The sequence below is a fragment of the Ovis canadensis genome, chromosome 7, assembly GCF_042477335.2.
Source record: "Ovis canadensis isolate MfBH-ARS-UI-01 breed Bighorn chromosome 7, ARS-UI_OviCan_v2, whole genome shotgun sequence".
In the NCBI taxonomy this organism is placed as follows: domain Eukaryota; kingdom Metazoa; phylum Chordata; class Mammalia; order Artiodactyla; family Bovidae; genus Ovis; species Ovis canadensis.
In genome coordinates, this window is record NC_091251.1 from 27,549,404 (window position 1) to 27,574,212 (window position 24,809).

The window sequence follows — 24,809 nt, forward strand, 5'->3', positions numbered from 1 at the left end:
GAAAACTGTAGTCTAAAACGAGTTTAATCACAGAAGTGAGAAATGCTGAAACAAAGGAAAACCGTCAAAAGAGACCAGATAATGTTCTCATTAAGCGTAGTCAAGGACTTTTAATTTCTTCTACAGGGCTATAGATAATGTTTGGAGCCATATTCTGTGAGCTGTCTTATAGATACTAAAACAGAGGTAGAGAGGTTAACTACGTGATGACCAGGCTGAACCCAGGACGTGAGCTGCCACAATTCCGAGAACTGACCACAAAGAAATGGGAACAAATGGACCCTGGAACTGAAGATTACTTGTACCTAAAACAATCAAGATGATACTGGTCAGACCACTGATGACCAAGTTGAAGATGATTGTCAGAGATGACTTTGCTATTTCTGCATGTAGGCCCTGCTCCTCAGTCAGCCAGTTCAGTCACTCAGTCATGTCCGACTCTTTGTGACCCCACGAACTACAGCAGGCCAGGCTTCCCTGTCCATCACCAACTCCTGGAGCTTGCTCAAACTCATGTCCGTCTCATCCTCTGTCATCCCCTTCTCCTGCCTTCAGTCTTTCCCAGCATCAGGGTCTTTTTCAATGAGTCAGTTCTTTGCATCAGGTGGCTAAAGTAATGGAGCTCCAGCTTCAGCATCAGTCCTTCCAATGAATATTCAGGACGGATTTCCTTTAGGATTGACTGGTTGGATCTCCTTGCAGTCCAAGGGACTCTCAAGAGTCTTCTCCAACACCACAGTTCAAAAGCATCAATTCTTTAGTGCTTAGCTTTCTTTATAGTCCAACTCTCACATCCATACATGCCTACTGGAAAAGTCATAGCTTTGACTAGATGGACCTTTGTCAGCAAAAGTGCAGTGTTCCTCCTCACTCTGTCTATAAAAACTCTCACCTCCTGCTTATGGTGGGAGGAGGGCGGAGTCGGCCTTTGGATGAATGTCCTCTCCCCTCCCTGCCCCAGTTGCCGGCATCTGAAATAAAGAAACTTTCCTTTCCACCAACCTGGCCTGTTTATTGGCTTCTGACTGGCAAGAAACCAGACCCCACACACATACCTTTCAGTAACAGGGGGACTGGTGAGTGGCGGGGGGCTGGGGGGGGGGGGCGGTGGAGGTGGGGAAGATACTGAATACCGTGAGGTTAGAGACTTGGAGGGGGTGGTATCAGACAAGGCTTCTGGAGGAGAGCTTAGGGAACTGAACTCCATTTGCTGAGGTGGAGCACAGCCAATTTAGTGAGGAGTTGTGGTTGCTGAAAAAAAGCACAACCTAAAAGTTGAGAATTATGTTTTATTTGGGGACATTACTGAGTGCTGTTGACCAGTATACAACCTCTCAGATAGCTCTGACGAATTGTTCCAAAGAGATAAGGGTGAAGCCAGGATGTTCTGTTCAGTTGCTAAGTCATGTCCAACTCTTTGCAGCCCCAAGGACTGCAGCAATCCATGTTTGCTCAAATTCATGTCCATTGAGTTGGTAATGCTATCTAACCATCTTATCCTCTGTTGCCCCCTTCTCCTTTTGCCTTTAATCATCCCCAGCATCAGGGTCTTTTCCAATAAGTTGGCTCTTCACATCAGGTGGCCAAAGTACTGAAGCTTCAGCTTCAGCACCAGTCCTTAAAATAATATTCAGGGTTGATTTCCTTCAGGACTGACTGGTTTGATCTTCTTGCTGTCCAAGGGAGTCTCAACAGTTTTCTGCAGCACCACAATTCAAAAGCATCAATTTTTCAGCGCTCAGCCTTCTTTATGGTCCAGCTGATCTTGGCGAGGCAGCAGTGAGTGTGGTGTGAAGTGAGATCTTAATTCCCTGCCCAGGAACTGAACATGAGTGGCCTGGATGAGAACCAGGAATCCTAGCCACCAGACCTGCAAGGGCTAGAGCCTAGAAACTATTTTCCCCTGGATCTTTGCCCCCAGTGAAAAAATGCGTTTATCACAGAGGCAAGAACTATAAATGCAGCCTAAGAGCAAGTGGGAGAGCACACAGAGAAATGGTTTGTTTAGTTAAAACAGAAGACAGGGAGAGATGCACACCCAGAGAGAAAGGGTGTGGGTGTCCTCCCTAGTGAGGAGGAATGAAGCAAAGAGGTTATATAGCTCAGTTTTTCCAGGTCTTTGTTTCCATTCAGTCCAATTATGTGGTTTCTTTTTCCTCACCTGACCTACCTTGGGACCCTCCCTTGGGCACACAGGCACCCCTCAGCCAAGATGGATTTCCTGAGAGGAGCAAGACTCATTATGGCCTGGTGTTATTCTCTGCCTTTTGGCCCACAAGGAGCCTTTCTGAGGAGGTGTAGTGTCTCCCTTGTCCCAAAAGAGGCGGGGGAGGGAGATCCCTTAATCCTTTACTGAAACAGGGTTTTGCTCCTCTTTGTCCTTGCCCTGACTATTACCTGAAGGTGCTTACAAGAGAGAAACACTGGCCTATTTACCCTGTTTATGCTGTTCCTTGCATTTCAGAGGGCAAACAGAAGTCTGATGTCTTAACTGGAGCCCACCCATCTCTTGTCTCAGAAAATGCTAACAGTTCTAAGTACCCAGCCTGAAGCCTACTTCTTGGTGCCCCATGAAATGCAAACAGGAGGCCAGCTGTAAATATCTAACCTGGAACCCATCTATCTCCTACATCACAACTCTCACATCCATACATGACTACTAGAAAAACCATAGTTTTGACTTTACAGACTTTCATCAGCCAAGTTATGTCTCTACTTTTTAGAATGCTGTCTAGATTTCTCATAGCTTTTCCCAAGGGGCAAGCGTCACTGCTGCAGTGATTTGGGAGCCCAAGAAAATAAAATCTGCCACCGTTTCCATTCTTTCCCCATCTGTTTGCCATGAAATGATGGGACCAGATGCCATGATCTTAGTTTTCTAAATGTTGAGTTTTAAAGCCAGCTTTTTCACTCTCCTCTTTCACCCTCAACAAGAGGCTCTTTAGTTCCTCTTCACTTTCTGCCATTAGGAGCCAGGATACATAGGAGTTTTTGCTGCAAAAAAATGTAGTCAAACATCAGAAGATAACTGCTAGTCACAAAAAACCAGATATCTCAAGTTAATGATTTTAGTGTGTGGGAAGATGCAAGAGTCTGGGCTCACTGACCTTTGATATGCATCTTAATTATCTAGGGCCAGTATCTTGTTTCTCTCCATCCAGATGCCCCTCAGGGTGCACATGGAGGGCAGCTGCAGTGGCTGATGGCTTGATGGTGGGCAAGAATTTTTTTTGTTGTTCACTTGGTGAAGGAAAATTCAGCATTTATTGCAGGTTCTAAGCAAGAAAGTGGGAGACAAACCTCAGATCTACCTCACCTTAGTCTATGAGTTAGGGTTTTTAAAGAGGAGGAATGAAGAGGCTGGGATTGACCATTGTCTTGCGACATTCGTTAATTGTTGTTTCAGGAGCCAAAGTATCTCTGATTATGATTCTTCAACCAGATGGTCCCATAGTAAAGGGGGGGGACGTCTGTTAGCTCAACTTGCCCTGGAGAAACAACATGAGTTTTTATGTTAATGATGATATCTCTAATAGCAACTTTAGTACATTAACAATGTTATCAACAGCAATTTCAATCATCTGACTTTGGCTTACTAGTGTTCAGTTAGCACAGGACAGAAGTCAGAGATGATGAGAAAGGGAATAAAGTTTTGGATAGAGATATTAATCATGGACTCGGTTTAGAGGGACTTGGTTGCAGGTGGACATCCTAGTTGTGACTTGGAACTTCTGAATGAACAATGAAGTCCAAGCAGAAGTCTACCAAACACATAAGGGAAGAGTGTTCCAGGCAGAGGGAATAGCCCACCAGGAGGCCTGGCATTCAGACAGACCCTAATGTTTGGACTAACAGAAAGTAGCTTAGTGAAAACAGCAGACAGCAGGGAGGAAAAGCAAGAGGAGCTGACCTGGGAAAGGCAACAGAATTAAAGAGGAGAGCCTTTATCCTGGGGACAGTGGGCAGCAGTTCAGAGCTATGAGGCAGGGGAGCACCGTCATATGTGAGTTTTAGACCTCCCAGCATGCAGGGCAGATGGATGCGAGGAGGCAGGATGAGAGACCAGGAGATGGAGCATGTGGGGCTCAGTTGTTCTAGTGAGAGTCCTGGACTGGTTACATACTGGAAGGAGAAAATTGATAACAGCAGGAGTTGTGTGGGATGGAACTTCCCTGGTTGTCCAGCAGCTAAGACTCTGTGCCCTCAATGCAGGGGGCTGGGGTTCAACTCCTGGTCAGTGAACTAGATCCCCACGCTGCAACTCAAGATCCAGCATGCTACAATGAAGACTGGAGATCCTGCAGCTAATACCTGGTGCAGACACACACAAAGAAAGAGTTGTGTGGGAGGGACCAAGGCTGTGACTTGGATGTCAGGGGTGAGGGGGGAAGAGCTCAGGCAGTGGCCAGGTTCTGCAGCAGGGTGGATGGTGGAGGTGCCCCTTGGGAAGTGGGTTAGAGCAGGTTTAGGTTAAATGAGAATTGATCCTTGGACACATTAAACTTGAGGTGGGTTAAGAAGGCTGATGGACCCATGGATCTGAACCTTAGGTCAGACCCGGGAGCTGGGCAGACAGACTTGTGAGTCACAGGAATATAGATGACAATTAGAACCTTAGGGGCTGCCTGGGGAGACAGTTTCCCTGTGAGAAAAGAGAACAGAGGGCAAAGCCTGAGAACAGACAACAAGGGCCTACTGTACAGCACAGGGAACTGTATTAACCATAGTAGGAAATAGAAAAGAACACAAAATAGAACAACCATCTTGTAATAAATCACAACGGAAAAGAATATGAAAAAGAATATATATATATATATGTATATACACATGCATGAGAAATTCCCAGTGGCTCAGCAATAAAGAATCCGCCTGCAATGCATGAGGCACAAGAGACACGGGTTCAATCGCTGGGTCGGGAAGATCCCCTGGAAAAGGAAATAGTAACCTACTCCAGTATTCTTGCCTGGAAAATTCCACGGACAAAGGAGTCTAGCAGGCCTACAGTTTAACATGGTCTCAAAGAGTTGGACACGACTGAACATGCTTGCATATATATATATTTTATATATACACACATACATGTATACATAACTGAATCACTTTGCTGTACACCAGAAACTAACACAACATAGTAATCATCATATACTTCAATTAAAAAAAAAGAGGTTGGAGAATAATTTACAAAGCAGACTGCCTGGATTTCAATCCTGGTGTTGTTGCTAACTAGCTGACCCTTGGGTAAGCTGCTCAACCTCTCTCAGCCTCAGTTTACTCATCTGTAACAAGCCTGTTGCAACCACTGCATGGATCATTCAATGAAACCACACACATGAAGCGCTTAACATAGAGCCTGGCACTGGTGGGTTTGCTGTGTACAACAGTCTGTCTTTGGACCTGAGGTGTGCCTCCATGATGTATCTTCTTCTGTCCTATTTTCTTTTCTATCTCTTCTCTTGAGAGACTTTTGTTGGGTTTATTCCTTATCCCTTTGATGAGAGCCCAAATATCCCATCTTGGCAATGGCTGGTACGTGCATCTGGGCCACTTCCCATCAACTCCATCCTGGGCTCCAGCAGCCCGCAGGCCACACCCCAACACCCATCCCGGCCTCACTAAAGGGCACATTTGCTTTATAGCTCCCTTTCTCTCATTTGCTCCTCACCATGTCATCAACAAGCAGAGGATGTCCTTGCTTTGCACCAGGGAAAGCCAGTATATCTGAGGTCAGCCAACAACAACACTCAGACTGGATCCCAGATTTAATTTTGAGTTTGATCTTCCATCTACAGATTGTTCTTTGCCTATACCAGAGAAGAAGGATTGAGGCTTCCCACTCTGACCCCAATCTCATTCTCTGCTGCCTTTTTGAGCCTGTGGGGCTCCGAAGGAAAGAACATACAGTGCCCTGTGATGTAATTATCATTTAATAATACCCAGAAGTGGGTGGCCAGTCATCAGAGGATGAAGTTGTGCAGTGGGGGCCTCTCTGGATCACTTAATCCTCCAATCTCTTAAATACCAACAAATCTGCCTCCTGGCTCGGGCTGACAGCTGCCCCTGAGTGGAGGAGAGTCCAAGCTGGCAGAGAGGCCAGGACTTTCTGAATGAACATAATGAAAACTCCCCTAGTCTGGTGGGATTATCAGCCCCCTCTCCCTTTCCTGTCCCATCAGGACTTTGAAAACACCATCTGCATTAGCTCTCAAATTGCATGGAAACGGGGAGTGAGGCTGGGGTGGGGGATAGAGCAAAGCTGGTACCAGTTCTTGGGCACTGAGGGGCACACATTTCCAGGGATCTTGCCTACAACTCTCTGGAGCCATGGTTCCTGCCCACCAGAGGGGCAAATGGTCTCAGCTGCAATTTCAGTGAATAGCATTAAGGAATTTTGCAGCTGGGGAGGTCCTTTGGAATGGCCCAGTGGTTTCAACTTTTATTTTAGCAGATGTTTTCACTCTTTTCCAACAAGAGCAGTATGAGCTCCTTTTAATTTTTATTTATTTTTATTTTGGGGCTGTGCTGCGCGGCATATGGGATCTCAGTTACCCCAACCAGTGATAGGACCTGTGCCCCCGTGCATTGGGAGCACAAAGTCTTAATCACCAGTCCACCAGGGAAGTCCCATGAGCTCCTTGTTAATGCCTCACCTAGGACCCTCTCAGCCACACCTGTCTTCCCGGTCTTGCCACTTGTTTCACTCTAGCACAAGCCAATGGCAACCCCCGCCCCGCCCCCAAACTCTGGCCTCAGAGTACAGGAGTGTCAGACACTCCATGGGGTGAACCTTTGGCCAATACGGGCAGGGTTGGCTGATGAATTCCTTTCTCTTCCTCTTTCTGAGTGGACTGTCCTAAGCCGCACACAGTTTCTTTGAAGAAGATCCCACAAGATTGAGCATCAGGGGAGATGTGTGGAGGCCAGCCAAGCCCTCCGGCCTCTCCCACTTCTCTTTCTCACCCGGCTTTTCCCTCAGGTCTGGTTCTTCAGCATCACACTCCCCCATAAAGTGTTGGCACGTACACTTCTGCCTCAAGATCTGCTTCTTTGGAAACCGGAGATAAGATAACACTTGAGAAGGATGTTCAGTGTATAAAACAGATAGAAGTGAGGCCACTCTAAGTGAAGAGAAACAGGGCCCCAGGTGTCATCTGTTTTTCTTCCCCCTGCCAGTTCCAAGGCGATGATCGAGGCACCCTCACAAGGCTCCCCAAAGCTTTTGATCTCATTCAATTCTGCCATCCTGCCACTGAGGATGCATAGAGTTAGAAGCAAAGAGGACTAGACTCTAGGCTTCTCACTCCAAATCTGGTGAGACGGACCCTCATCTTTCTATCAGGTTGACATAAGGACTTCTGAAAATATTTCTTTTCCCAAAACATCTTCCCACACTACTCTGCCCCCTACCCCCACCCCGAAGGCTTCCCCCACTCGGTTTTATTGAGAAATAACTGACATACATCACTGCGCAAGCTCAGGCACACAGCATGATGGTTTGATTAAAGCATATTATGAAATGATTACAATAGGTTCAGCTAATATTCATCATCTCTCAGGAAGGCTTTTAAGTCCCCTGTTCGACTGTAGCCACCACCTGGGAGGCATGACACACGGAGTTCTAAACTCAGAAGCTGGGACACAGGAGGGCAGACAGAAATGGGGCAGGAAAGGTGCAGTAATGCTGGGAGAAAGGCAGTCAGGAAAGGCCTGATTCAGGGACATCTGCTCGTGGGAGACAGGGGTTACAGCATGAGGACAGACCCCTCGGGAAGAGGGACCACAGGAGATGGAGACTGGCTTTCTCTACCAGCTGGTGTCACCTGTAGGACACGCTCCTCCAGGCTGAAGTCATCCTTAAGGAAGCTTGAAGGGTGACCACACTGGGGGAAGAGACAGAAGGAGGTTATTATCTCCAATTATTTTCATTGAAAAAATGTTTAATATAATTGCTTTACACTTTTGTGTTAGTTTCTGCTGTACAGTGAAGTGAATCAGCTATATGTTCATATGTATCCCCCACCTCTTTGACCTCTCTCCCACCCCCTCATCTGACCCCTCTAGATCATCGCAGGTCACTGAGCTGGGCTTCCTGTGTTTTATAGCAGATGCCCACGAGTTACCTGTTTTACACATGGGAATGTATATATGTCAATCGTAATCTCCCACTTCGTCCCACTCTCTCCTTCCCTCACTGTGTCCACCTGTCCTCCCTACGTCTGCATCTCTATTCCTGCCCTGCAAATGGTTTCGCCTGCACCATTTTTCTAGATTCCACATATATGTGTTAGTAATACAATATCTCGTTTTCTCTTTCTGATTGACTTCACTCTGTATGACTAACTATGAGCTTCCCAGGTGGTTCAGTGGTAAAGAATCCGCCTGCCAATGTAGGAGATGAAGGGAGATGCAGGTTCAATTCCTGGGTTGGGAAGATCCCCTGGGGTGGAAATGGCCACCCATTCCAGTATTTTTGCCTGGAGAATCCCACTGACTGAAGAGCTGAGCGGGCTACAGTCCATGGGGGCGAGACTGCACACACATGACGGACGTTAGGGCCATCTCATTAAGATTCGTGTGGCTGTGACTGCTAGAAACACCTGGGGCCAGGTCAAAGGCTAAAAGTGATTCTATATTATAGGGGCACGGGCATCTTAAGGAATCTAGGTACCAGGGTGCATCTGGGCCTCGGGGAACAGATGAGACCAGGACCTGGACTCAGAGAACCCCGGAAGCCACCTCCCTCCAACTCTGCTTCTGTTCCATCCCTTTCTCTCTCTCTGAAACTGGCGCTCCCTGTGCCCTAGCGAATACTGGCATCAAATGGCCTCAGCCAGCAACTTCCAAGTTCACCTCGCTTCCATCCAGGAGGCAAGCAGAGTCAGCCTGGACTCTTCTGGGCCCAATGCTGAGCTCTCGTGGAGGTTCTGGTTGGACCAGCTTGAGGCAGGTGCCTCCCCCGGGCCCATCAGTGAGGCCGGATGCTCTGCAGTCACAGCTGCTCCCTCGCTGGCCAGACAGGCCAGGGAAGAAGCAGGCGGTTCATTACCTCGGGCTTCAACAAAAGCCTTAAAATAAGAGAGTCTGTGCTCTTCCATGCCTTAATGGAAGAGATCATTCTTTTCTACATTTGTTGTAAACTCAAACCTTGTCTGGAAGTCTGCCTCCCCATTGGAGCCCAGAGCTGAATTATTCTCAGCCTCCCCACTGCCGCACACCCCCCACCGCCACCCCGCATCTGCCACTGAGAGCTGGGCAAAGCTGAGAGGGTACCAAGGCCTGCCACTGTCCACATCCTGGCTCTTATGTGAATATTAGTAAAGTTTACTTCAGTTTCACCTTAGACTTATTTTATAAAACAGGTCAGTGGGCTCAAAAGTCTTCCATCAAAAGAATTTCTAAGGACATGCTCTTGAGCCTATGGTGGAAAAGGCTGATGTGAGCTTCTAAAACCAGAATTTATGTGGTGCTTCCTGCTTTGGGAGTCCATGGGTTCAATGCCAGAAAGGAACTCAGGTCCTTTTCTTTCACTCTTAACGACTACTGATAACATCTATTGTACAATTGATATGGGCTAGGCCCTGGTCTCAGTCCCTCCCTTCTACCATCACCAACCCCGACAACCACTGATTGTCTTTATGTCACCATAGTTTTGTATTTTCTTAAATTTCATATAAATGGAACCATCTAGCTTTTTCTATCCAGATTTTCCCACTGAGTATGATGCTTTTGAGATTCATTTGTATTTGGGTACATTTCAAGAATTCAGCTCTTTTTATTAACAAGTAGAATGATATTGTCTGGATGTACCATGGTTTGTTAATCCATTTGAGGGACATTTGAGTTGTTTCCACTTTGGGGCTACTGTGATAAAGCTGCTAAGAACATTTACATACAAGTCTTTGTGTGGACTGATATCTTATTTCTCTTAGGTAAACACCTAGGAATGGGATCGCTGGCTTCAATGGTAATTGTACCTTTAGCTTTATAAGAAACAGCAGAGTCTTCCCTGGCAGTCCAGCATTGGCCTAGCCTTCCAGTGCAGGGGATGTGGGTTTGATCCCTGGTCAGGGAGCTAGGATTCCACATGCCTCGCAGCTAGGAAACCAAAACATAAAACAGAAGCAATACCGTAGCAAATTCAATAAAGACTGAAAATAGTTGCAAATTAAAAAAAAAATCTTAAAAGGAAAAACTGCAAACTGGAAATAGAAATACCATTTCAAATGATCTTTAATCTTAAAAAACTTCAGATGCTCAGCTTAGCATGTATGCATCCTCAGTCGCTAAGTCATGTTCTACTCTTTCTGAATCCATGGACTGTAACCCTGCACGCTCTGTCCATGGAATTCTCCAGCGAGAATACTAGAAAGGGTTGCCATTTGCTACTCCAGGGGATCTTCCCGACCCAGAGATCAAACCCGCGTCTCTTACGCCCCCTACACTGACAGGCAGATTCTGTGCCACTACGCCACCTGGCTACCTGGGAAACCCACTGTGCCTAGCGGTAGGCCTCAAAAAAGACTACCTTCTGGACAACGGCAGAGGTAACCACGACAGTATCACCCTGATGACAAATCAAGTTGTACGCTTCGCTCCCATGGCCTGGAGTCTCCTCACCCCTGCGATGTGAGAAGGAAGTTCTAAACTGGGTCATTCACCCCCATCCGATGTCTCATCTTCCCCTGCCTTTCCATCATCTTCCTGTGTGGGGCTCTGGCCTGAGAGCCACATGCAGAGGTAGGTACAGGCAGTCTATACATAATGTATATATTGTCTGGGAATTAAGTTTCCACCCAAAGCAAAAAGCTCTAGCTGCCTGACTTTTAATTAACTATTCATTAGTTTGGCTACAATATCCTCCATCAAACAATGGGCAAGTCATAAGGCTGAATAGACCCAGCAGACAAAGCGGGATCCCTTTTCTTAGCTGGATGTCTAACCAGAGCCAATTCTCAGTTACCCAATCAGTCAATAAGCATTTGCTGAACTGTACCGGAATAGTGGACATGGAACCGATATTTCTCATAACCTTACAGTTCTTGCCCACCCACTTTGGGTACTGTCATTACTTTTCGACAGATGATTCAACAGAAACTTGAAGATGTGATGTGAGGTTACCTAGCAGAAGCCAGGATGAATTCCAGGTCTCCCAGCTTTGCCTTCCCTTCCCTGGGTAACCCATAAGGTAGTTGGGTTTGGGGTCGGGGTGGGGAGAGGAGGCTAAAACACACGATACAAGACAATCCAATTTTTTCCCCAGGACATTCCTGAAAAAAATTGACCACAGCATTAAAGTGTCTTTTCCCCATAAAACACAGTTTGAGTTGGGAATTTGTTCCTGATTAAGGCTTGGACATAAATTAAATGATGAAAATGTAAAATGAAAATAAGTAAAGTTATTACAAACAAATATTTATAATAACTTGTTAGTAAACCCCTGCTCAGTCCTTATGAAACAGCCACAGAGCCACTGTGGACCTTAATTACACAAGGAGCCCTCTTCCACTGCAAATTTTCTTGTGCAACAAGGAAAACTGTATGTCTTTAATATGATTTAAAACTAATATGCTAGAAATGGTGAGCAGTGAACATATAGTAAGAAATGCTTTTATAATGTTTAGAACCGCACTGGGAGAAAAATGCCAACTGCTTTGCCCTCTTTATAAAAGCTGGACTAACATTTTGTATGGATCTTATTTCTCTTTTGTCAAGTTCTTACTCTCCATGGACAGGGTCCACAGATGGGCATCAGGGGACTTTGCGCCACCTGAAATTGTATGCAACATGTTTTGAGGATACAAATACATTGTGGAGCCTCTAGCTTTCATCAGATCCTCACAAGCCTCTGTGATAGAGCCACAAATTTGAATCACTTATTTCTTAGTGTTTCTTCTATTGTGAGCAGTGGCATTAAAATTGTTCCACTGACTTTAGAACCTTGCTGACTTGGAATCATTCTTTTAAAAAGCAGCCTGGGGACTTCCCTGGTGGTCCAGTGATTAAGAAACCACTTTCCAATACAGAGGATGTGGGTTCGACCCCTGGGTCGGGAAGATCCTCTGGAGAAGGGCATGGCAACCCACTCCAGTATTCTTGCCAGGAAAATCCCATGAAGAGAGGAGCTTGGCAGGCTACAGTCCATGGGGTTGCCAAGAATCGAACATGACTGAAGTGACTTAACACCCACATGCCACAAGTCACAATGAAAGACCCTGCTTGCTGCAACAAAAACCTGAGGCAGTCAAATAAATACATATTTAAAAATAAAAAGTAGCCTGGATCCTCTTGGTGGTGTAATGGGCTTGATTCCTAGAAGGGATCCCTCCCTATAAAACAACTGGACCCTGAAAAAGAAAAAAATTTTTAAATGCATAGCTAGTGAAGTCAGATAGTGAAGGAAGTCATCGTTTCCTCACCACTAAAATTAAACAACACCCAAAAATCATGGGCCTGAGACTGGAGGAAGGGGCACTGGTTAGAAAGCGAAGATTGGGCAGCCCTAAGGGCAAATGCCCATTTTAGCTGCTTCTGGGAAGCTTGCCCCTGGGCCAGTGGCAACATCAGGGATCTGCCTCAGGATTCCACCTTAGCTCAGTTTAAGGGATCCTCTTTTGTTACTGGCTGCACCTCTATGGATTTCCCTGGTGGCTCAGATGGCAAAGCATCTGCCTACAGTGCGGGAGACCCGCGTTCGATCCCTGGGTAGGGAAGATTCTCTGGAGAAGGAAATGGCAACCCACTTCAGTACTCTTGCTTGGAAAATCCCATGGACGGAGGAGCATGGTAAGCCCGAAAGGAGTCGGACACGACTGAGCGACTTCACTTCCACTTTCCACCTCGGAGGTTTTCTCTGCCTCACTGAGGAGAAGCGGAAACGACATTTCCCAGAACCCTCTGCTTCCGCAGCGGCTGCACGCGAGAGGCCATTGGTAGAGATTCCGAAGGCAGGTGCGAGGGAGAGGGCACAGTTCTCCAGGGGAGTTGTAGACTCGTGAAAAGGCGTGAGTTCGTGGTAGCTTCAGGATGTGCTTCTTGAGGCTCCCCTGCAACATGCTGCAGCCTGAGAGGGCGAGGGGTGGGGGCGAGGGCCGCTTCCCAGAGGCTCTTGAGATTAGGGTGGCCTTCAGGCAAGCCTGAGAACCGCCCTCGTGGGTGCTACAGACTGAAGCTGCAGTTGAAGGTCCCCTTACCTTTGCTTCCCCAAGGCTTCCGAGGGTTATGTAAACCTCTGATTTCCTGTATCCAAAACTGAGACGCTTGGCATGCCAGCTATCACTTTATTCTCTCTTGTTCCAAATTTACTTTTCAGTACCTGCTCTGTGATCATGGGTGAGCCTGATGTTAAGTTTTTCAGTAGATGGCACTAGAAGGACACTGGAGGAGGAAAGGTTTCTCCTTCTGGTACTGGTGCTGTACGTTGGAGGGTGGTATGAATGGGAGCGATTCGGGTGGTGCGCTGCCCACACACACACCAAGAACACACAATCTCTCAGTGACCTCCCAGCTCCTGCTTGGTCTGGTGATCACCTCCCACGACGCTCAGACACAGACAGTGGATTGCAGGCCTCCCTCCTACAGTGATGCTAAATTCCCTCTGCACACCTGCATGCCTGACAGCCTGCGCCCTGGGCACTGCTCACCTGTGCTTCACTGGGTTGCTTCTGGCCTTTTCAGACATTGAGGACAGGCTGCCCATCTGGCCCAGGCTACCTTTCAAACTTCTCTGCCATACAGTGGTCTGCAACCACATCTTCTCCAGTGCGGTCTGAACCCCAGCTTTGGGAAGGGAGCTCCCCTTCATAGTTTGTCCGTCCTTAGGTACTTTCTCTCAGCACTATATCCCCCCCTTTCTAAAATAATGGTCCTGTTTTATTTTGCTTATATATTGTTAATATTTTATATATTTATTTGGCTGTGCCAGGTCTTAGTTATGGCACGCAGGATCTTTGATTTTCGTTAATGGCATGTGGGATTGTTGCAGCAAAAAGGAAAACAGAAGAATGAGTTTTTCTCTTTCCCTTTCCTGAGAACAAAGAAGATAGAACAGTGAGCAGGCCTGAACATTCCCAGTTTTTTTTTTTTTTTCTTTTTTCACTTTACCTGCTCCTAATTCTGAATGTCTGTAACTAAGTTTGCTTTCTGCCCTCTAACTCTACAGGAGCTACAAGTCACATTTTTTTCCTTTGTTGCTGTTCAGTCGCTCAGTCATGTCTGACTTTGCAACCCCATGGATTGATTGCAGCACGTCAGGCTTCTCTGTCCTTCACCATCTCCTGCAGTTTGTTCAAACTCATGTCCATTGAGTGAGTGATGTCATCCAACCATCTCGTCCTCCGTCATCCCCTTTTCCTCCTGCCCTCAATCTTTCCCAGCATCAAGGTCTTTTCAAGTCAGTTCTTTGCATCAGGTGGCCAAAGTATTGCAGCTTCAGCTTCGGCATCAGTCCTTCCAATGAATATTCAGGGTTGATTTCCTTTAGGATGGACTGGTTTGATTTCTCAAGAGTCTTCTCCAACACTACAGTTTGAAAGCATCAGTTCTTTGACACTCAGACTTCTTTAGGGTCCAACTCTCACATCCATACGTGACACCTGGAAAAACCATAGCATTGACTATATGGACCTTTGTCAGAAAAGTGAAGTCTCTGCTTTTTAATATAGTGTCTATGTTTGTCAGCTTTTCTTCCAAAGAGTAAGCATCTTTTAATTTCATGACTGCAGTCACCATTGACAGTGGTTTTAGAGCCCAAGAAAATAAAATCTGTCACTGTTTTCCCATCTATTTGCCATGAAGTGATGGAACCAGATGCCATGATCTTAGTTTTTTGAATGTTGAGTTTTAACCAGCTTTTTCACTCTCCTTTTTCACATTCATCAAAAGGCTCTTTAGTTCTTCTTTGCTTTCTGCCATAAGGGTGGTGCCATCTGCATATCTGAGGTTGCTGATATTTTCCCCGGCAATCTTGATTCCAGCTTGTGCTTTATCCAGCCCAACAGCTTGCATGATGTACTCTTCACATAAGTTAAATAAGCAGGGTGACAATGTACAGCCTTGACATACTCCTTTTCCAATTTTGAACCAGTCTGTTGTTCCACGGTCGATTTTAACCGTTACTTCTTGACCTGCACACAGGTTTCTCAGGAGGCACGTAAGGTATTCTGGAGTTATTTTTATATCTTATAGTTACTCTTTTATCTTAGCTTAGTAACTCTTGATATTAAACATACTCTGTTTAAATCACTGTGTGGTTTCCATTTTCTGACTGGACAAAGGTGGTACACTTGGAATACATAGAGTATTTGGTTTCTCTTTTTCCAAAGAGAGCCTGACTGATAGAGGCTAACCATAGCCCTGGGTCTGTAGGCATCTTGGCACTGCTGCTGCTGCTGCTGCTGCTGCTAAGTCGCTTCAGTTGTGTCTGACTCTGTGTGACCCCATAGATGGCAGCCCACCAGGCTCCTCCGTCCCTGGGATTCTCCAGGCAAAAACACTGGAGTGGGTTGCCATTTCCTTCTCCAATGCATGAAAGTGAAAAGTGAAAGTGAAGTCGCTCAGTCATGTGCGACTCTTCTCGACCCCATGGACTGTAGCCCACCAGGCTCCTCCCTCCATGGGACTTTCCAGGCAAGAGTACTGGAGTGGGGTGCCATTGCCTTCTCAGATCTTGGCACTAAGCAGAAACAAATGCATTCTTCTCTGGGGTTTACTTTCCTGCTTAGATCCTTAAGACTCATTTGTTCATTTAACAGATTTGTTGAGCTCCTGTTATGTATCAGTCATTGTTCTAGATGATGGGGATAAACTAATGAACAGAAGAAAAACCCTACCTTATATTTTCACAGAAATATACCATCAAATATAGAAGGAAATATGCTACCATGAATAGAAGACAAAATAGAACACATTTATCAATAGATCTCTACGGTTTTTAGATATTGCAATTTTCAGATAGAAGAAGATATAAATAACTAGAAGGGAAATGTTTAAAGAAATAAAAGGTGGGGACTTCCTTAGTGGTCTGGTGGTTAAGAATCCACCTGCCAATGTAGGGGACATGGGTTTGATCCCTGGTTCGGGAAGATTCCACATGCTGCAGGGCAACTAAGGCCACGCACCACCAACTACTGAAGCCTGTGAGCTCTAGAGCCTGTGCTCCACAACAATGAGAGGCTGGCGCACCACAAGTTGAGAGTAGCCCGTGATAACCACAACTAGAGAGAGGCCACATGAGCAACAAGACCCAGCACAGCCAAAAATAGACAACCCCATTGCTAGTGGGATTGGAAAATTGTGCATCCCTACGGGAAAACCTTCTGGCAGTTTCTCACAGTGTTAAATAGAGCTACTACAGAACTTAGATATATTGGTATATAACCAAGAGAAAAGAAAATATATATTCACGCAAAAACAAGTACATAAATGTTCATGGCAGCATTATTCATAATACTCCCAAAGTAGTAACAACCCAAATGTCCATCAACTGGTAAATAAATAAACACAATATGGTAGACCCATATAATGGAATATTATTCAGCCGCAAGAAGGAACAAAGTAATGATATTTGCTAAAATATGGATGAAAATTGGAAACATTTTGCTAGATAAAAAAAAGTTATAGAAGGTTATATATATGTTGTATGATTCCATTCATATGAATTGTCTCCACTAGGCAAATCCAAAGAGAAAGAAAATAGATTAGTGATTTTGGGGAGACAAGGGTAGAAGGAAACTGGCAGTTATTGCTAATGAGTATAGAGTTTCTTTTCAGGGAGATCGAATTTTTCAAGAATTCATGGTAATTATTTCACAACTTCTGTGAATGTGAATTGTACACTTTCAAAGGGTGAATCTTACTATTTGCAAATTATATCTCAGTAGAGCTGTTATTTTTTTAAATGAGCAAGGCAAAGAGACTATTGAAAATGAAGAGACACATCTGAAAAGGGAGCAAATAGAACTTAACAATTTAGTCATTGAGATTAAAAACTCAATAGACAGACTAAACAACAGATTATGCATAGCTGGACGATGAATTAATGAACCGGAAGATAGATCTGAGGAAATGACCAGAATGCAGTGCAGAGAGTCAAGGAGATGAGGAATATCAGTGAGAGGTTAAGGAAAGAACAGATGGAATGAGACGGTCTAAAATATATCCAATCAGAATCCCAGAAGGAGAGAATAGAGAGAATAAAGAAGAAGCAATGTTTGAAAAGCTAATGGCTAAGAATTTCCAGATCTGATAAAAGACACCAACACACGGACAGGAGAAAAAGAACATGCATCCAGCAGGTTAAAAAAAGACATACACATGGACATATTGCAGAGAAAGCACAGAGCATTACAGGCAACATTGTTAAAAGCAGCCAGAGAGAAAAGAAAGACTGCCTACAAAGAAACCACAAATCGGACAGTAACAGTAACAGTGAATCTAAAGGACAGAAAGGGATCTTCCAGGTACAGAGAGAAAATAACTGCTAACCCAGATAACAGTAAAATAAACTATTTATTTAAATAAACAGTTAAATAGCAGTTAAAATAACTGTAAAACACTGCTAATGAAAGATGGTGATGACATGTAATGTGTGGGGTTGAAAAGGACAGGCACAAATACTGGACAATAATAATTTATAGGTGGGGAAAGAGAGGTAAGCCTGTGCACCACAACTACTGCCCCCCAGCTCTGGAGCCCTTAAGCCAAAACTACTGAAGCCCACCTGCTCTAGAGCCTGCCTGTGCTCCGCAACAGAAGAAGCCACGGAGAGCCCACCCACTGCAGCTACAGAATAGCCCCTGCTCTCCACAGCTAGAGAAAGCCCTCGCACAGCAGCGAAGACCCAGCGCAGCCAATCAAAAAAAAAAGGTGGGGAGGGGGGAACCACAAGTATAAAAGGGACAGACAGTTAAGAGAGCTCAGATCTAGATTTTTTAAAAATCTAGACACACCTAAAATTAAAAGACAGAGAAAGGATGAACGTAAAATGATGAGCAAAAGCAAAAGCTCATTAAAAGAAAGCTGGTGTGATTATATTGATATTAGATAAAATAGACTATAAAGCAAAAATGTATTTATCAGTTTAATGATACAAGGTTTAATCCATCGGGAAAATATAATGGTTCTAAAGTTGTGGGTGCCTACTAAAATAATTTACAAATACACAAGATAAAATGTACAGAACTATGGATAGAAATTGACTAATCCACTAACATAGTAGGGGATTTCAATACAGAGCTCTCAATTATTAATGGGTAAAAAAAAGATTGGAATAACACAATCAACCAGCTTGATTTAGTGGATATTTATAAATCACTCTACATCCAACAATCAAGGAACAGACATTCTTTTCCAGTGCACATGGAACATTTCCAAAAATTGACTATATAAAAGGCCATAAAGCCGGTTTCAACAAATTTCAGAGAATTTGATTCACATAAATTATATTTTATGACCTATGATCATGGATATAGCTTATGCAATTAAGTTAAAAGTCTTTAACAGAAAGATAAATGACAGCGTCCTCTAAGTTTTGAAAATTGGAAAGTACATTTCTATATAATTTATGAGTCAAGTAAGATATAATAGAAATTAAAAGTTGTATAGAAACAACTATATGGTACATGATGAAAATTGTAGATATCAAAACTGGTGGGTGTAGCAAAAATGGTAATAACAGGGAAATTTATTGCTTTAGATATTTACAATCAAAAAGGCTGAAAATTAATGAGCTAGTCTAAGAAAAAAAAACTGAATAGAATAAACACAAAGAAAGTTTAAGAGTAGATATAAAGATAAGAGCAAAAATTTATGAAATGAAACAAATATACAATAGAGATGATCAACAAGCCAAGGCCAGATAAAATAGACAAACTTTTGGTAAGATTCATTACAAAAGAGGGTAGTAGGCAGCACGCATAAACAAGTAATAATAGGAACAGAGAACTGAAGAAAGCTGCAAATACAGAAGAGATTAAACAGATAAAATGAGCATACTATAAAGGACATTACACCAATGAATTTAAAAACTTATTAAAAAGGGAAACATTTCTAGAAAAATGCAACTTATCAAAGCTGTTACAAGAAAGCTTGAGTTTCCAACAGTATTAAGGAAATTAAATCAGTTTCAATGTCTTAAAAAACAACAACAACAACAAAAAAACAAGCCTTGCCATTTTCCAGGCAATTCCTAGCAGATTTTCACAGAACAAATGATTCTAATTTCACATACAGAATATCAAATAAAGCACTGCTCCTCAGCTCATATGAGGTTAGTAAAACCTTGAAATAAAATCAATCAAGAACTGTATGAAAAAGAAAATTCAGACCAGAATCCCTCACAAACATAGATGGAAATATTATAAACAAACTACTAGCAAATCAAGTCCAACAGCTTATATTAAGGGCAATTCATCATAACTAAGCTGGATTTATCCCAAGAATATTTGGATCATTTAGCATTAAAGGCCATAACTTTAATTCATCACATTAATGGGTTAAAGGAGAAGTTGTATAATTATCTAAATAGATGTAGTAAAGGCAGTCAGTAAACGTTAACATCCATTCTTGATAAAAAAAAAAAAAAACTCTTAGAAAAGCAGGAATAAAACAAAACTTCCTAACATTAAAATGTAATCTTTTAAAAAAAAAAAGCCTACAGGAGGGACGTCCCTGACAGTCCAGTGGTTGGGACTCCAAGCCACCACTGCAGGGGACACAGGTTTGACCCCTGGTCCTGGAAAATCCCATGGACTGCGGAGCCTGGTGGGCTGCAGTCCATGAGGTCATTGAGTTGGGCGTGACTGAGTGACTTCCCTTTCAGTTTTCACTTTCATGCATTGGAGAAGGATAATGGCAACCCACTCCAGTATTCTTCCCTGGAGAATCCCAGGGACAGAGGAGCCTGGTGGGCTGCCGTCTATGGGGTCGCACAAAGTAGGACACGACTGAAGTGACATAGCAGCAGCAGGGAACTAAGATCCCACATACCGCATAGTATGGCCAAAAAGCAAAAAAAAAAAAAAAAAGAAAAAGAAGACAGTAGTCATCATTTATAATGGTGAGTCATTGAAAGCATCATTCCTTTAAGAGTAGAATGAAACAAAAGTGTCTGCTATCACCTCTTCTGCTCCACAAGACAGGGGCAAGGCAGATAGGAGAAAGAAGGAAACAACACTGTCATTATTTGCAGCTAACATAATTGTATATATAGAAAGCCCTCAAAGAATCTGTGGATAAATTATGACAATTGATCAGAGAGTTTACCAAACCAAACTTGTTAAATACAATGCACCAAAGTTGCTAAATCTAGAAACTGAGATATATATATATACACACACACACACACACACACACATATATTTCCAGATTAAGATCTTAAGCTTAAAATAAGAAAAAGACAAACCAGTTAAAAATGGGCAAGATGTGAATAGGCACTTTATGAAAAAGGAAACATAAATCGCCCATTTAAATTAAACTATGCTTGACCTCACTGACAGCCGGGAAAATACAAGTCAACGCCATGATATAACTGATTTTCCAGGCTTCCCTGATGGCTCAGTGGCGAACAGTCCGCCTGCCAATGCAGAAGACATGGGTTTGATCCCTGATCTGGGAAGGTCCCACAGGCCACAGAGCAACTAAGCCTGCGGGCCACAGCGACTGAGAACCCGGGAACCACAACTACTGAAGCCACGCGTCCTGGATCCTGTGCCCTACAAGAGAGGCCTAGCCGTGACTAGAGAGTAGCCCCCACTGGTGGGAACTAACGGAAAGCCTGCACAGCAACAAAGATCCAGCACAGCCAATAACTCCATCGGCAACATTTAAGACATTTAGTAACAACAAGTACGGCTGAAGATGAAAATCAGTGGAACCTTTTATATACAACAAATGGAGTGTAAATTGGCACAACTCTGAAAGACACTTTGGTTATATATATGTATTTTGTAAAACTGAACGAGACATATTACAAAGAAATTCTTAAAAATGCATAAAAATATTCATTGCTGTATTGTTAAGATGGTAAAACATTGGAGGCTATGAAATGTCCATTGACAGGAGAATGGGTAAATGGATAAATAAATAGCTGTCTCTTTTCACAGTGAATCAACTCCAGGTATACATGTAACATGGTCAAGTAAATGTATGAAAAAGGCAAGTTGCTGAAAACTACATAAAATCATGATGCCACTTTTATAAAGCTCAAATGAGCAAATTAGACAATGTTTCATTTAGGGATGCATACAGAAATGATAAAACAACCTTTTAAAGAAACCAAGAAAATGGTCAACATAAAATTCAAGCCAGTATTATCTCTGGTGAGGCAGGATAAGATAGGAAAAAGGCATACAGATGGATGGATACGTTATAGGTAATGTTATAGTTCTTAAGTTGGATGGTGCATTTCCAGGTGTTTATTTTCTGTTGCACTTATTATTTTGATATAGCAAATACTTTGTATTAAATATTTTTAACACAGCCTGTAGTTTCCTATTCTTACCACTATATGGCAGGCTAGTCTGCCAGTAAACTTTTGTAACTTCTGAATGGGAAAGTGAAAGTGTTTGTCACTCACTGGTGTCCTGACTTTTTGCGACCCCATGGACTATAGCCCACCAGGTTCCTCTGTCTGGGGAATTCTCCAGGCAAGAATACTGGAGTGGTTAGCCATTCCCTTCTCCAGGGGGGTGTTCCCGACCCAGGGATCAAACCTGGGTCTCCTGCATTGCAGGGAGATTCTTTACCTGAATTCGAAAGGCTAGTAAAAATAAAACCCTACTTAATGACAGTTTTCGCAGCACGCAATTTCCTCTATAGAAACACATGCAAAATGTAAAACAGGGTTTTTTGTTCTGAGTGTTTACAGGCACAACCAGAGCAGCTCAGGTGCACAGTACTTTGACCTGGAGCTTGCAACTATGTGTCCAGGTTTTGTTTTTCCTTCCTTTTTGCCTGTGTAGCCATTTTTGCAAACTTAAAAGTGTACCTTCTTAAATGTTAATTTTTATTTCTCAGAACTTTCCAATATTTCCCAAGGTATTCATTTCTAAATTAACAAATGGAACATAAGCTTGTTTATTTGGCTTCCCTCTTGGCAATGGGGCTTCCCTGGTGGCTGAGTGGTAAGGAATTTGCTTGCTAATACAGGAGATGCAGTTCAATCCCTGGGTTAACGGAAGAGCCTCTGGAGAGGAAAATGGCAACACTCCAGTATTCTTGCCTGGGCAATCCCATGGACAGAGGAGCCTGGTGGGCTACAGTCCATGGGGTCGCAAGAGTCAGACACACTTATTGACTAAAACGACAACTTGGTAATTGACACATCTAACTTCCCCTTCTAATATTTATGGAATAGGAGTTGTTTCGTAGCATTAGCATTAGAACCACTGTTTTAATGAATGTCTGTCCTGTAATATACAGGAATATTTTAAATTCAGTAACAGTGTTAAAATAGCGACTCAATATTCATGACAGTCATCAAAATCACTCACAGGAATTCTGCTGTCAAATTTCACCAGTCACAGGAAGTGATTGACACAAGTTGGTATTTCTGTTTTAGCAGTTAATGTTATGCCACCCAGAGGCAACTGCACATAGTCTTCAGCCAGCCACTTCCTTTTTCATGCTCTAGACCTGCACTGCGCACTCTATCAGCCACTAGACACATGTGGCGATTGAGGTCTTGTAACGACATGTGCTGGAGAAGGCAATGGCACCCCACTCCAGTACTCTTGCCTGGAAAATCCCATGGACGGAGGAGCCTGGTAGGCTGCAGTCCATGGGGTCGCTAAAAGTCGACACAACTGAGTGACTTCACTTTCACTTTTCACTTTCATGCATTGGAGAAGGAAATGGCAACCCACTCCAGTGTTCTTGCCTGGAGAATCCCAGGGACGGGGGGTGCCTGGTGGGCTGCTGTCTATGGGGTCGCACAGAGTCGGACACGACTGAAGCGACTTAGCAGCAGCAGCAGCAGCAGCAGCAGCAGCAGCAGCAGCAGCGAGATGTGCCCTAAGTGTAACATATACACTGAATTTTGAGGACTTCATATGAAAAAAAACTCAGTAATTTTAATAATGATTACTTGTTGAGATGATAATACATTTTGATGCCAAAAGCTCAGCTTCTCTGTACACTTGTGCCAAATCAAATCTTGCAGACAGTTTCGGGTGAAGCAGAAAAGGATAACTCTATTGCTTTGCCAGGCAAAGGGGGACACAGTGGGCTAAAGCCCTCAAACCATGTGTCCTCACTTGGAGAAGACAGTGAGAAGTTTTATATGAACTGTTTGTATGTATTCCTTGATTGGAAACTAGGACCTTGCCCAAAGGGTGCTCTTGACTGTTTCTCCCCCTCTGGCATCCCTTCTCTTCCCTAAATAACAGCTGCTTGAATCTGACTGGAACTCAGGGGAGGTCATGGAGGCTGAATGAAAGCTGTTTCCTAAAACCAAAGAAATGGAGGACACAGAATCCTGTGCCCAGGAGACCCACAGAGCCCTGCTCAGTATTATTTTGGATATGTTAGGGAAAATAAAATATATTATTAAAATTACTTTCATCTGTCTTTTTTTACCTTTTTTATTGGACACTAGAACATTTAAAATTACATAATGTGGCTCACATTTTATTTCTATTGGGCAACACTGCTTTAGATGTCACAATACTTGTGGTCCCTACTTACCAGGGCCGGCTTCATGGGTGTGTGGCCAGCGCAGTGGAACAGGGGTGTCCCATGGTGGGAAGTGCCGTGCATCTCACTTAATGCTCTGCCGGCACTGCCTTGATAACCTTAATTGTGCCTCACGTGCCGTCACTTCAGTCGTTTCTGACCCTTAGTGACCCTGTAGCCTGCCCGCGCTCGGTCCTTGGGATTCTCTAGACAAGAATACTGGACTGGCTTGCGTGCGATGCCCTCCTCTAACTGTATCTTAGAATTTACATTTCAGAAGGAAATCTCCTAGAACAATGGAGCACGCGCCAGGGGCTAGAAGCCCTGGTTCCTGCGCCATCCTGCCTTCCGCGGCCTCCGTGTCCCTGGCCCTGCTGCCCCCTTCCGACCCCGGCTGGGTTCTGGGCGCGGCTGTGAGACGGGGCGGGGCTGTAACTATGGCCATCCCTTCCCCTGCCTGGCTGCCCAGGGTCACCCACTCACCTGGGTCCAGGGGCGAGAGCTTGACCGACGCTAAGGTCTCCGTACCGTTGGGAGTCGCTTGTCTGCCCCGATGTGGGTGGCGGGCCCTGGGGAAGGAGAGACACCTGGCCTGAAGTCGCTAGACTTCGCCCGGCGAGGGCGCGGCGCCGCGGTCAGCAGCTGGCAGGAGCTGGACCCAGCAGCCCGGCGCCGGCCTTCTTTGCTGCCTGCCTGCGGGAGGGATGCGCCCTGCAGGGCCGTCCTGGAGAGAGAGTGTCCGCTTGCCCCTGTAGCGCCGCGTACTCCGGCTCTGAGCTTGGGGGTGAATTGGGAGGACTCCTTTCCTCTTTCTAATCTTCCTCTGTCTTTCTAGCGTTTGCCTCTTCTGGACAGTTCAAGACACCCCTGGGGCAAATCATAACTCACAAATCGTGTGATTTCTGTATTGTGTAATTCCGTGTGTGAATACTATGATATTTGTATTTAAAACTGGCATTGCACAGTAGAAAGGTGAAAGGTAAAACTCATGTTAATAATTATAACTTTAAATTGTAATTTACTTTATATATTTAAATTAAAAATTTTAATTGTGGCAAAATACCCAACACAGAATTTACCATCTTAATCATTTTAATCAGCTCAGTAGCTTCAAGAATGTACATTGCTGTGCAACCAATATATCC

The 24,809-nt window shown here is 44.2% G+C and overlaps 1 long non-coding RNA gene across 3 annotated transcripts; it reads right to left on the minus strand.

The window, feature by feature from the left end:
* Window positions 1-1,275: 1,275 nt before the first annotated feature.
* LOC138443329 (uncharacterized) lies at window positions 1,276-24,444 on the minus strand. Of its 3 annotated transcripts, XR_011258072.1 has the most exons (5): window positions 24,148-24,438; window positions 9,972-10,092; window positions 7,818-7,877; window positions 3,108-3,488; window positions 1,276-2,994 (listed from the first exon to the last, which is right to left on the minus strand). It is a non-coding gene; the product is annotated as an uncharacterized lncRNA (long non-coding RNA). The 3 variants fall into 3 exon arrangements; XR_011258073.1 differs by lacking the exon at window positions 9,972-10,092 and having other exon boundaries at window positions 24,148-24,444; XR_011258071.1 differs by lacking the exons at window positions 1,276-2,994; window positions 3,108-3,488 and having other exon boundaries at window positions 7,475-7,877; window positions 24,148-24,274.
* Between the last annotated feature and the right edge of the window lie 365 nt (window positions 24,445-24,809).